The sequence below is a fragment of the Pholcus phalangioides genome, unplaced genomic scaffold (genome assembly GCF_987345545.1).
Source record: "Pholcus phalangioides strain wild (caught in Gottingen) unplaced genomic scaffold, Ppha-v1.0 ptg000016l_1, whole genome shotgun sequence".
Lineage (NCBI taxonomy): Eukaryota > Metazoa > Arthropoda > Arachnida > Araneae > Pholcidae > Pholcus > Pholcus phalangioides.
In genome coordinates, this window is record NW_028301609.1 from 10,147,578 (window position 1) to 10,160,033 (window position 12,456).

Below are 12,456 nucleotides of genomic sequence, written 5' to 3' on the forward strand. Positions count from 1 at the left end.
TATTTTCATACGCGGATTATATGATGAACAAGTTTTTTCTTTCAAGGTGGGCAAAATTCGTATTTCCGAACTTCATGCAGCCGCGGATTATTAGCGGTAAATTACGGTTCCTATTAAAATTTAAAGTTATACACACAACTGTCAGCGCTGACCATGTGCATAGTAGCTGGGGGGGGGGAGAGAAAGAGTTTGAGAGGGAAAAAGTATTGAAATTCGTTTCTAAAATAATTCTTTTTACATCAAAATACTCCCAAAGATTGCTTGATGAACTACTCTCAAAAAAGTATAGTTTATCTTCTGCCAGTTTTGAAATTATTTTTCTGTTTAACCACTTCACGTACAAGCTTTTGGCACGAAATTTGGATCATTGCTATTTGACGAATCAGTGATAAATCTGGTAACCTTGTGCTAACCTAACCACGTGTTAGAAAAAAAAAGAAGGGAGGAAAGAAAAAAGGAAAACGTATATAATAGATAAGGTAGATAAGGGAGTTTTTGTATTATATTTTCACCCTCACCCTACGTGTTCCCTTTCGCTCTCACGTGTGTAGTAGAAAGATACATTATGTGTGTGTAAAAAAATCATTAACAGGAGTATAGAAAGGAGGGAAAGAAAGAGAAATTTCTGTAGAGATAGGATTGCTATAAAGTTTCTAGATGGTGAAGGGAGAGGGAAGAAAACACAGAGAACTCGTTTGAATTTATTCCACTAGGATTTGGACGCAATATTACGCCCGTAATCGTAAAGAGGTTACAGAAAAATTACAATGAAGATGGGAGAGAGAGAGGGGGGGGGGGAGGAAAATCATTAACACAGGAGTCTTTCGCTGTGAGCGTCCTGTAATCTACCTACCACAATACAGCAGATATCAAATTGTGACTGTAATTAAATAGATGAAACAAAAAAAAAACATCACGCCATTCAACTTTGCCACGTACTTTGCTATAAGTTACGTATTGATGCATTGCGACCAATCATGAGATGCCAAATTTCTCTATTGCACCTGGAAAACATCTAGGAATGAACCTTTATCTCTACACACTCCGGCACAGTACTTAATTTTGCCCATTTCTTGAGAGGCCCTGGTAGCTAGTAAATCTTTCCAGGTATTTGTTGTTTTGATTGGAAGATATGTTACTTCAAACAAAGTTCAGTGGTTCCTCTGTGATCACTTTTTTGGCCTCTTTAGCGTTATTTTGGCATCGTATAAGATCCGAATTTCCATTAGACTTGGCAACAAAAATGTGATTGCCAACGCCCAAACAACAACCCTAAAAGATTCTTCCGTTTCTTCCTTTGCACATACTGTACTTCTTCCCTTGAAGATTCTTCCTTGGCAACAAAATGGACCTTCTTTCCAAGGGGGGTGGTTCCAATGTCTAATCTCGTTGAAGGAGTACTCCAAATGCTGCGGCAAGGGCATTATGAATCTTTCGCGAAACGAAAAAAACTTCACAACTAGAAAAATATTCTTTGACGCATTTCGAATTGCGAAAAATAGACGAAGGAACAAAAGTTTCCGATTTTCGAGTGGTATGGACGAACCTCTTAAGGCGCCGACAGATTGATGGTTAGAAGCAGCAACAACAACAACAACAACTTTTTGAAGAGGATCCTTAATAACCCTTCTCCTTCGAAAGACTTGGATTCGATGTGCCCAGGCTTATCTTGATCTCTCTTTCTCTTTCCATGAGTGTGTATGAGTGTGTTTGAGAGAATGTCATTTCTCAAAATGGCTGCCACGTCACGTGACTGGTGCTCGAAACGTTGGCTCCACAACCTCTCTGCCCGAGGACCCCCCCCCCCCACTAATCCTTTCCGAAGAGATTAATGAGTTCTCATCGAATATTCAAATCGTTGTGATCACGAGAGGTCCTCGCAGCAGACGCTCATTAATCAGAAGCTTCGGGAGAGATATCAATCATTTTCAGAGCAGAGTCTCGCTTCTTTCAATCAATCGACTCCTCTGATCCGTTTAATACGATCCATCAATGTCAGGATTCAGGAGCCAACCCTTCTTCTCTCTCTCTCTTCACTGATTAAGGATCTCAGAGTTTGGCAGGAAAAAAAAGTTTTCGTTCGCACTCGGGATCCAATTCGGATTGGCTCTTATGGGAAGTATTATATACATAAACATGGCGGACGGAAGACTAATGATGATGCGCCTTCATTTGCAGGCGTTTATTCTCTGGAATCTGAATCTTCACCAGAAGAGAGAGGGTAATTCTAAGTAGGAAACTACTTATTTATGAACTTCTGAGATCTCAATCTATCCGGTATTTCAGAAAATTCATGGGATTTAGATTAGCAGTTTTTTCAGGAAGAAATATCTCGGTCATATTGCATAGGCATCGGAACCTGGGCCTGGAACGTCGTTTGGCCCCTCTCCCCAAATAAATAATAAATACACAATGCAACGCATCCTCCCAATTCCAGCGTACGCACTTGAGTCCCGTATATACGGGAGGAATGGCAACTTTCAGCCTTTGGGGCTCCTGTTTGATTCGAAGCATTGTTTTTGCACCCATTAGGACGCTACTGCTTAGGACACATCGTGGGATCTGCTGATCATCGGACAACATGGGAATGATTCGAACAACACCTCTAGTAGAGGTAGTTTAGTTTATTAAGTCGGACCTAATGAGAAGTTTGGGACAATGATCTTGGAGGAAGGATCTTTTGATAATTGACGTCATGGTCAGCTGGGGACGTATTTCACATTTCGATACTCTTGGGTAGGAAGGGGATCTTTTTGGTCATCGACGTCATAGAAAATCGGCACGTATTTCAACTTCCAAAGCCCCGTTTACATGGAAAATGGAAGAAGTGCGTTTAAAACGGACTTCAAGGATTTTCACCAAAACACATTTACATGGAATGGCACTTTAACTAACTTTTTAGATGTCGTCAGAGGTCACGTGGGTCGGGTGGTTGAATTCGCCGGGCAAAAGGTTACAGGAAAGGAGGTTACACACTCCCCTAGTGACCCCAACAAAGAAGGGGTGATTTCTGGGAAGGGGCGTCACGGAAAGCTAAGATATTTTTGGATCATTATTTTTTGGGGGCCGGGCTATTGTATTTGATGTCATGAGATGCTTGTGTGTGCGCGGCTTACACTTCAAATATCTCGCACTTTGGACGTCATGAAGAACTTGAGATACACTTCAAGCATTTCATGAGAGATTTCGGTAATTTTTCCCCTACGTCACGGAAAGCTTTGGACACACTGTACTTCAAGTGTCTTGAGGTCTCAGGCGTTTGCTAACCTTTCGGGCATTAAATATCTTTAGTTGATTCATGAAATGATTTCGTTTATATATTTACACTTTATTTACAAACGGGAATGCTGATGGAGAAAAATGTGATCCGTGCACGGAGAGACACAGACGCGTGCGTCGGTGAGTAGGACAACCTCAACAACAAACAAGCAGAGCCAGACGCCTTTGACTCCCGATTTCTGTTGTGTTGTCACCCGCAGAAAATAGAGTTATAAGTATATAAGATGCGGAGATACCCCAGCGGCATCGTGCGGGGAGCGCTACAGTACCCCCCCCCCCCTCGCAGTTCGTAGGACGAGGAAAAAAGAAAGAAAAAAATTGAATTTTAAAAGTCACGTGCTTCAATGAAAGTAGGAAAAATGTCTTGGTGGGTGGTGTTCTTCAGTTTCGAATGTACGTAGAGTCTATTTTCACAGTACGTCGTTGCAGGAGTTGGAGTTGGTTGTAGCTGCTGCATCTGGTCTCTTAGGATGGAGACGAATTCTGTGGGGCACGGTATGTTGTTGCTGTTGTTGGTGATCAGATCACCAGGCAATCGGAGCTCTGTATCATATAGGAATTGCGCTGTGTGGCTTTGAGATCTTCTTTGTAGCAGGATCGTAGGTAGCCCTAACAAGACTGTTGGAAGTGTGTTCGCCCAGTTCATGTTCGACCTAGCTATCAGAGCTGCTTTCAGTTGTCGATGAACTCTTTCTATCATCCCATTAGCTTGAGGATGGTAAGGTTTCGTGCTGTGATGTGTTGAATGCTAAGGAGTTTGGTCGATGAAGGATCGGATCGGTTCCGGTCCACCGGAAGACTGCTGAGTTGAAAATCTAAGGTGACTGTCCGATCACCATAGATGTTTATTGGAGAATTTGCAAAGGAAAGTTGGAGAAGTGGTTGACATTTGTCAGTGCTGCATGATGGGAGTATTGAAACGTCAGATCCAGTGTCCACGAGGAACAAAATGTTGGTGCTTTGATCGACTACAAATAAGCGATGAGATGTCGTTGGTTGGGAGCATGTCGCTACTGCTCTCCGCCTTCGCCGTTTTTTGTAAACTTGCATGGTGAAGTGCCAAATGAATGGCCGAATCCATTGCTCTATCACTTCGGTCCCCCGAACGAACGAAATACCTGGCTACGGACCTGCCTCCTGCAATCACAAGGGATATATAACAATGAAGTACTGTTTCCTCCTGATGTCGATCCCACTTCGACATACGATTGCAAAGGGTTATACTCTGATCCACCGTTCGGCCATCGCTCACCTAGCTAACACGTAGCTCAGGGCCGTCATTTCAACTTTTTTCCAAGGGGGGGGGGGGGGCAAAGAACATGTACTCAATGTCTGCATATACACTGCTGGCCACCGTAAATGCAACACCCTGAAGGAAGCATGCAAATAATATGAAATTTACAACATGCATTAGCGGAGGTGAGATATGCAAATGATTAGAATTTCAGCGCAGACGCACATCACGCGCGCCTGTGGCGCCACTTCAAAGCGCTATTTAAGGCTTGGAGATTTCGACGATTTGAAGTACGGCAATTGTGTTTTTCTTCTGGTTTTTTCAAAAAAACGATCAATTATGCCTCGTAGAAAACAGCGATCATCTTTTGATCAAGTATCCGAGTTCGACAGAGGAAGGATAGTGGCCTACCGAGATTGTGGATTATCTTTCAGGGAAATCGGTAGTCGTGTTGGACGAAACCAAACAACTGTAATGCGGATATGTGATCGTTGGATGCAGGAGGGTACGACGGACCGACGTGTTCGATCGCATCCACCTCAGTGCACCACTTCACGTGATGACAGGCGTATTGTGCGTATGGCAGTGACGGATCGCTCAGCCACATCACGAACCATAGCACAGCACATTCAGTCTGTACCGCATCATCCAGTGTCTGCGCGTACCATTCGACGCTGTTTACAGCAGAGTGGTCTGTCCGCAAGACGTCCATTGCTTCGTCTACCCTTGACGCAGAACCACAGACGTCTCCGCCGCCAATGGTGCTATGAAAGAAGGATGTGGACGGCACAATGGAATGAAATTGTCTTTACTGACGAGTCACGCTTCTGTCTGCCACACCACGATGGTCGGATTCGAGTCTGGAGACACCGTGGAGAGAGGATGCTGAACAGCTGCGTTGTGCACCGCCACACTGGTCCTGCACCGGGTATTATGGTATGGGGCGGTATTGGATATCACTCTCGCACTCCTCTAGTACGCATTGCCGGTACTTTAAAAAGCCAGCGCTACATCTCCGAGGTGTTGGAGCCAGTTGTCCTTCCTTACCTACAGGGCTTGCCCACAGCCATATTTCAACAGAATAATGCGCGACCACACGTGGCACGCATTGTCCAAAGGTTCTTCGTCAATCGCCAGATTGAATTGCTTTCCTGGCCAGCTCGCTCTCCGGATCTTTCGCCGATAGAAAACATGTGGTCCATGGTTGCTCAACGATTGACCCAGATTACATCCCCAGCTGCCACACCAGATCAACTTTGGCAACGCGTGGAAGCTGCTTGGTCTGCTGTACCCCAAGAACACATCCAAAGTCTCTTTGAATCAATGCTGAGGCGTGAGGCAGCGGTGATCTCCAACAATGGCGGCTACTCTGGCTACTGATTTTGGCAGGAACCACACTTCACAGAAGTCTATAAATTTAATCATTTGATGCTTGGTCAACATGTTATCTACAAAATAAATATTGTTGCGATATCTCTTGTCTTTCTTGGTGTTGCAATTTGGGTGGCCAGCAGTGTATATATATATATATTAGCATATATATATCATTTTTAGTGTATTTTCAAAAGCCAGGGATGGGCAACGGCCCCCCTGCCCCCCCCCCCCAAATGACGGGCCTGACGTAGCTCTCAAGTTTTGCCACGCGATCCGCACACAACAACGATACTTCTCGTGGCAGACACTCCCCCCCAGAACAAAGAAACTCGAGAGGAGAGTTTCAAATCAAATCCAATACAAATTTAATGTAAGAGGCTTGAATAACATCGGTTCATAAAAAAAAACCGATTCATAGGATCTCCCTGTTCTTAGGGGGGGGGGGGGGAATGAATAACATACAAAATCAACCATTTTGTTTTTTCAATCTCGGTAAGCCAAGCAAGTATTTATTATTTGGCCCGCCATATTTTTTTTTATTTGTTCTCCTCTCAAACACCAGGGATTCATCCATCTCGTCCGTTAACATGTCAAAAACCATGTGAACAACTATAAAACAAAATATTTGTAAGAGCATGTAGAGCTTCCGATGGTTTCTTTTTCCTGTTTCCTGGAGAAGCTCCCGTTCTCCCCCCACCACCTTTTTTTTTATCCCGGAAAAAGTAAATTCGTATATCTGGTTTTGGAATTAACTTTTTTTTCTTCTTCCCTTGGTTATTGGTTCGCGTGCTCGGGCCAGTTTTATGTAAAATTAATGGTCAGAAATTCTTATCTTTAGCCAATATATATACCATCCCAACCATTGGTTACAATGGAGGAGGACAGAGATGGATTGTCGTTGATGCCATTTCTCTTCTCTCTCCCTCTTTGCAGGAGTTATATAAGCTCCATCTACAGTGGGAAAATGGTAGGAGAAGGAAGGGGGGGATGAACGTGCTGCCATCTACTGAGTAATGACCGAAGCTATATCTGATGAATGCCGTACTCCCCATTCGCTATAGATTAATAGCTTTGTAATTTGAAAGATAATGCGGATGGAAAGGAGTGGGGTTGGGGGAGGGGGGTACGAGTTTCGAAACTTACTCTCCGGTTCGTTATAGATAATGATGAATTTCAGGCTGCCGGTGTTGATGGTTAATGGTCAGTTGGGCTAACGAGATAACATAGTGGCGACAAGTGGATTTGCTGATGGCGGAATGGAACAGCACAGCGTAAAGGCTTATACTCAGCTGGGATATGTCTTTTGTTCAGAATAGATTTGGATTAGATGATTCTCTCAAGTCTTGAAGGTGTTCAATCAAATTCAGAGGTTCTTAACCAGGGGTAAATGACCTCGTGGGAGTCCTCGGAAAGATTTTGGGGATTCAAAGTTTGGATGTGAGAAAATGAGTGTAGTATAATTCCCATGTTATTTCTGTATTATGTCCTGAATGAAGGGGTTTGGCATATACAGTATTTCATTGGCCATGTTCTTCATTTTATAGGAACACGGGTCGTGGACTGCATTTTATTATCATTAGGAGGGGGTTTTCCATGGAACAAAAAAACAAAAAAACCGATAAGAAGCTCCAATCTAATTTGAGTTAAATTTTTCAATTATGCCAACTAAATAATGACATTAAAAATTTCCGACTATCGAAAGTGTTCCTAAACAAAATGATAACAAAAGTATGTTTTACACAAAATGAATTCAAAAAATTTCCGAAACAAACGAGACTGAGAAAAATGTTCCTAAAAATACACTAAAAATTATTCCTAAAGAAAGTAAAAATAGAAAAAATGGCTACAGAAATTATTCTTAAACATAAAATGTTTCAAAATAAAATGACTGCAAAAAATGTTTCAAAACACCCAGTTTCATAAAAATGCTTGCTTTTAAAAATTGGAAAAAAAAAAATGCTCTGTACAACGATTTCATAAAATGTTTCAAAGCAGTGACCTTGTAAAAAATATTTCGTTAAACACGCTGTAACTGGAAAAAACAGTGACTTCAAAATATACATAAAGCTATAGCTATAATACCCGGCCCGGGATTTCTTCAATCCCCTTTCTTTGCTTTCTTTGAGGGACGCACAAACTGTGTCCACGTTTTTTTCTATGGGGATCATCCTTTGCCTGTCCCTAAAAATGATGCTGATGATGATTCTGACGTCTATTCAAAAAGCTCTCATTACTGGGAGGATTGAAAAAGTGGCAAACCATTATAAAGGCATAAACTATTATACATACACTGGCAGCATTAAAGAAGTGACAGACCATTGTAAAGGCACATACACGTCTGAAACGCATTGCTAGGGAACCACGGTAACTAAAGTAAACGTTCCGGAAGTGATTGTTGGGGCCCAAAAAACCATTGTTGCCCGAGAGTTTTTTGCCCATCTCAGGCATTTGCCCAGATCTGACAAACTTTTAAAATAGCCTATCGTTCAAGTCGGGTCCCGTTTGATATAGGCCAACAAGCAAAATTTGGCGACGATCTATCTAAAATTGTAGATTTGTATAGAGAACATACACACGCACACAGAAAATCCATTTTATATATATAGATGTGCCGTGTGTCGATAACAATCACATATTATTGAATCAAGACCAGCAGAATATAATTATTAATTCATGAAATGGAACTTGGAGTGACCGCCGATAGATGGCACCTACATCTCCCATCTAACTCTACTGGTTGGAAATTGCCATATGGCGATACATGACCGGAGTTGGTGTGCGGTAAATTAGACTCTCAAGCATTCAGCACACGAAGTTTCTCCAGAGAGCATTGGGGTGCTCTCGAGCGACACGTAGCGATTCCTGCATCATCGAATTTCCTTAAGTTTTGTTTCACCTTAACAGCCATTAAAGCCAAAATCTAATCCATAAATGTTTTTTTGTCGCCTAGCTGTCCAGTAGGTTAGGGAGCCAGCCTCTGACTGTGCGGGTCTGGATTCGAATCCCGGTTCGGGCATGGATGTCTACTAACGCTAAATAAATTCCCTAGACAGATCTGACGGATCTCTTGGGAATACGTGGTCACATTATTTATTCACAAATATATTTTACGAGATCACTAGAACTGTTTAAATAATCAGTGTTACATCAACATGTCGGTCACGTTAACACTAAACAACAACTCGATCCCGTAGTTTATCCTTCAATGACGTATCAGGTTTATGCCCCAAATGAGAACTCTTCCGAGAATGTCTAAATTGTATAGCTTATCATGCGATGGTGATAAGTGGGTGATAACGTGACTTTCAAAAATGCTCTGTAATCGGAACAGTGACTTCAAAAAACACTTTGAAACCAAAACAGTAACTTCGAAAATTGCTCTGTAACCGGAACAAGGACCTCTAAAAACGCTCTGTAACCATAACAGTGACTCCAAAACACATTTATATTTCTCATTTCAAACATGCATGCGTTGTGTATCGACAACACCAACGTGTTATTGAATTAGGGAAATATCATACCACCTCACGAACACGTAACTAGACATAAGCACTGAGCACACACAGTTACTCCAATGAGCACCGCAGTGCTCTCGAGTGACATTTCAAATTTCTTGTGTCAAATTATTCATCGGATTTCTTTCTAAGGTATCGAATCGTTTCGTCTTCAAGCCGAAATCTAAATCTAATCTATCTGTAGTTGGAAGTTAAATATTTCACCAGGTCACTGAAACTGGAGGGAAAAAAAATTGATCAGTGTTGAACAACATGTCGGTCATGTTAACACTGAATAACAACAACAACAACAACTCGATCCCTCAGTTTATCGTTCGTTCAACGACGTATCAGCTTAATGTCCCGAATGATCTCTTTCGAGAATCTCTAAATTGTAGCTTATCATGCGATGGTGATAAGTGGCGGCGATAATGTATCGCTAATTGTCCCTTACAAACGTGTAAATGGCGACTACGTGAGTCACAAAACGACCCGAGCTAACGACCCCAGAAGACGTTAACGATCACGACAACCAAACATCCCTCCTTCCGTTTTTTTATCCTTCCAGATTTCTATTCCAGGGTGGCTTTTTTCCCCCCCCTCTCCCGGATTTCTTGGACTATGTTAATCAACTCCAGAAATAATGGAAATGGAGAAAGAGAGAGTTCCTTATATAAGAAGAGCTCTTACTTTTTCTTCCTTATCCCGAAAATGAAAAATGGAGTCCTGGAGTGTTGAGAGGAGAAGGAAAAATCCGTTTTTTTCCCTTAATTGCTTTTTCTACTTTATTTTTTTTTTTACCTTATCCCGACATTTCCATTTCAGTCTCCTCCATCTTCTCATCCCGAAAATATGGGAATTTTTCTTAGTCCCGGATAAAGCGAAATTGATTGATTCTCACTCTGTGTATTGTTTGAAGCAACGGAGTCAGGATTGGGAAATTCATCGATTATAGTTCACCGAAGAACAATTGACCGTCAGAGTAATTCATCGGAAAGGAAATTCGTCTTGAAAAATTTCAACAAAAAATTCATGGGGAAAGAAATTTATCTCAAATAAAATTTATTAAATATTCAATGCTAATAAAATTTAACGAAATAAAAAATCCAACACAAAAACAATTCAAGGAAAGAAAATTCATCAAAAAGAAAAACCAACGCAAATAAAATTCTACAAAAAAAAAAAAAAAATCAAACGCGAATAAAATTTACCAAAAAAAAAATCAACGGAAACAAAATTCAATGAAAAGAAAATTCGGAAATAATTCAAGGGATAAAATTCACCGAAAAGAAGATTCATTAAAAAGAATATGTTTTAGTGAAGAAAATTCATCGACGCACTATCTACCTACTAAATAATTAATTCATCGAAAAACAAAAAGTGAATAAAGAGAACATTAATGGAAAACCAAATTCATCAAAAAAGAAATTTCATTCCAAAAAAATCGATAAAAGAAAATGCATTGAAAAGAAGAAAATGAATTGAAAAGAAGAAAATGCATTGAAAAGAAGAAAATGCATTGAAAAGAAGAAAATGCATTGAAAAGAAGAAAATGCATTGAAAAGAAGAAAATGCATTAACGAAAAATTCACTAAAAAAGAAGAAAATTCATTGAAAAGAAGAAAATTCATTGAAAAGAAGAAAAAAATAAAATAAAATAAAAATAAAATAGAAATAAAATTAAATAAAAAAATTCATTAAACTGAAAATTCACTAAAAAGAAGAAAGTTCATTGAAAAGAAGAAAATTTATCAAAAAAAATGAAAGTTCACAGAAAAAGAAAATTCATTTAAAAAGGATTCATAGTAGAGAAAACTCATAAAAAAAGAGGATTTATAAAGTAAACTAACTAAAAACAAAAACATTCGTACTAAAAGAAAAAAAAAATACATTGAAAATTCATTGAAAAGGAAATTAAAATTAAAAAAAAAAAATTCATAAAAAATAAGTTGAAAAGGAAAAATCAAAAAAGAAAATTAATAAAATAAATGAAATTTACCAAAAAAAAAAACTAAAAAACAAAACGAACCAAAAATTAAATTAAAAAAATTAAAAATAATGAGTAAAATTCACAGAAATTAAAATTCCGGTAATGAAAATTCATGGGTCCACAATTCACTGAATATAGAAATTGATCAATGGTATTATACAGGGTGATTATAAAAAAACTATCCCGACATATGTGCCCCTAACTATCATACCATTCACAGAAACTGAATGAAATTTTGGCATAAGGTATTTTGAGGTATGCGCTCAAGAATGATATGGAAAACAACAGTGTCACTCTAACAGTTACGGCTACAGTGAGAAAATTTCGAAAATATCAAATGGCAACACCAAGTTTTTTGTATTGGAATGTGATCTCCATTGTGAAAAACCCTAAATAGCGTTCGAACGGCAACTGTAGCATGAAAACCACCGGCGGTAGATAGGCTAAAAGTGAGGACAACCAATAAGGACAGAGAAGCAGCATAAAATAAAGCATTTTATTGTGTTTCACAAATTTTCCACATGACCTTGTGGAGGACTAATCAGGCTGGGATCTTAAACGGTGTGACGAATGAAACGAACATTAATGCTCTGGTGCACGGCAAAGTCCTTTTTCCTTGCCTAGCTCCGGGGATTTTCGTGCTACAGGTGCCATTCCAACGCTATTTAGTGTTTTTCAGTATGGAGATCGCATTCCAATACAAAAAACTTGGTGTTGCCATTTGATATTTTCGAAATTTTCTCACTGTAACCGTAACTGTTAGAGTGACACTGTCGTTTTCCATATCATTCTTGAGCGCATACCTCAAAATACCTTATGCCAAAATTTCATTCAGTTTCTGTGAATGGTATGATAGTTAGGGGCCCATATGTCGGGATAGTTTTTTTTAATCACCCCGTACATTGGTTGTCCCTTGACAAAATGTACATAATCGGCCACTGTTAAAATTTGTATTTGTGAATTTATTTTCATTTAATTTGATCAATAAAGTGTATGTAATGCCCTAAATTTTTCGAAATTTTTTTTTCCAACAATCAAAAAAATTAGTTTTATCTATTTTTATCCTGGAAAAGTTTTTTTCAAGG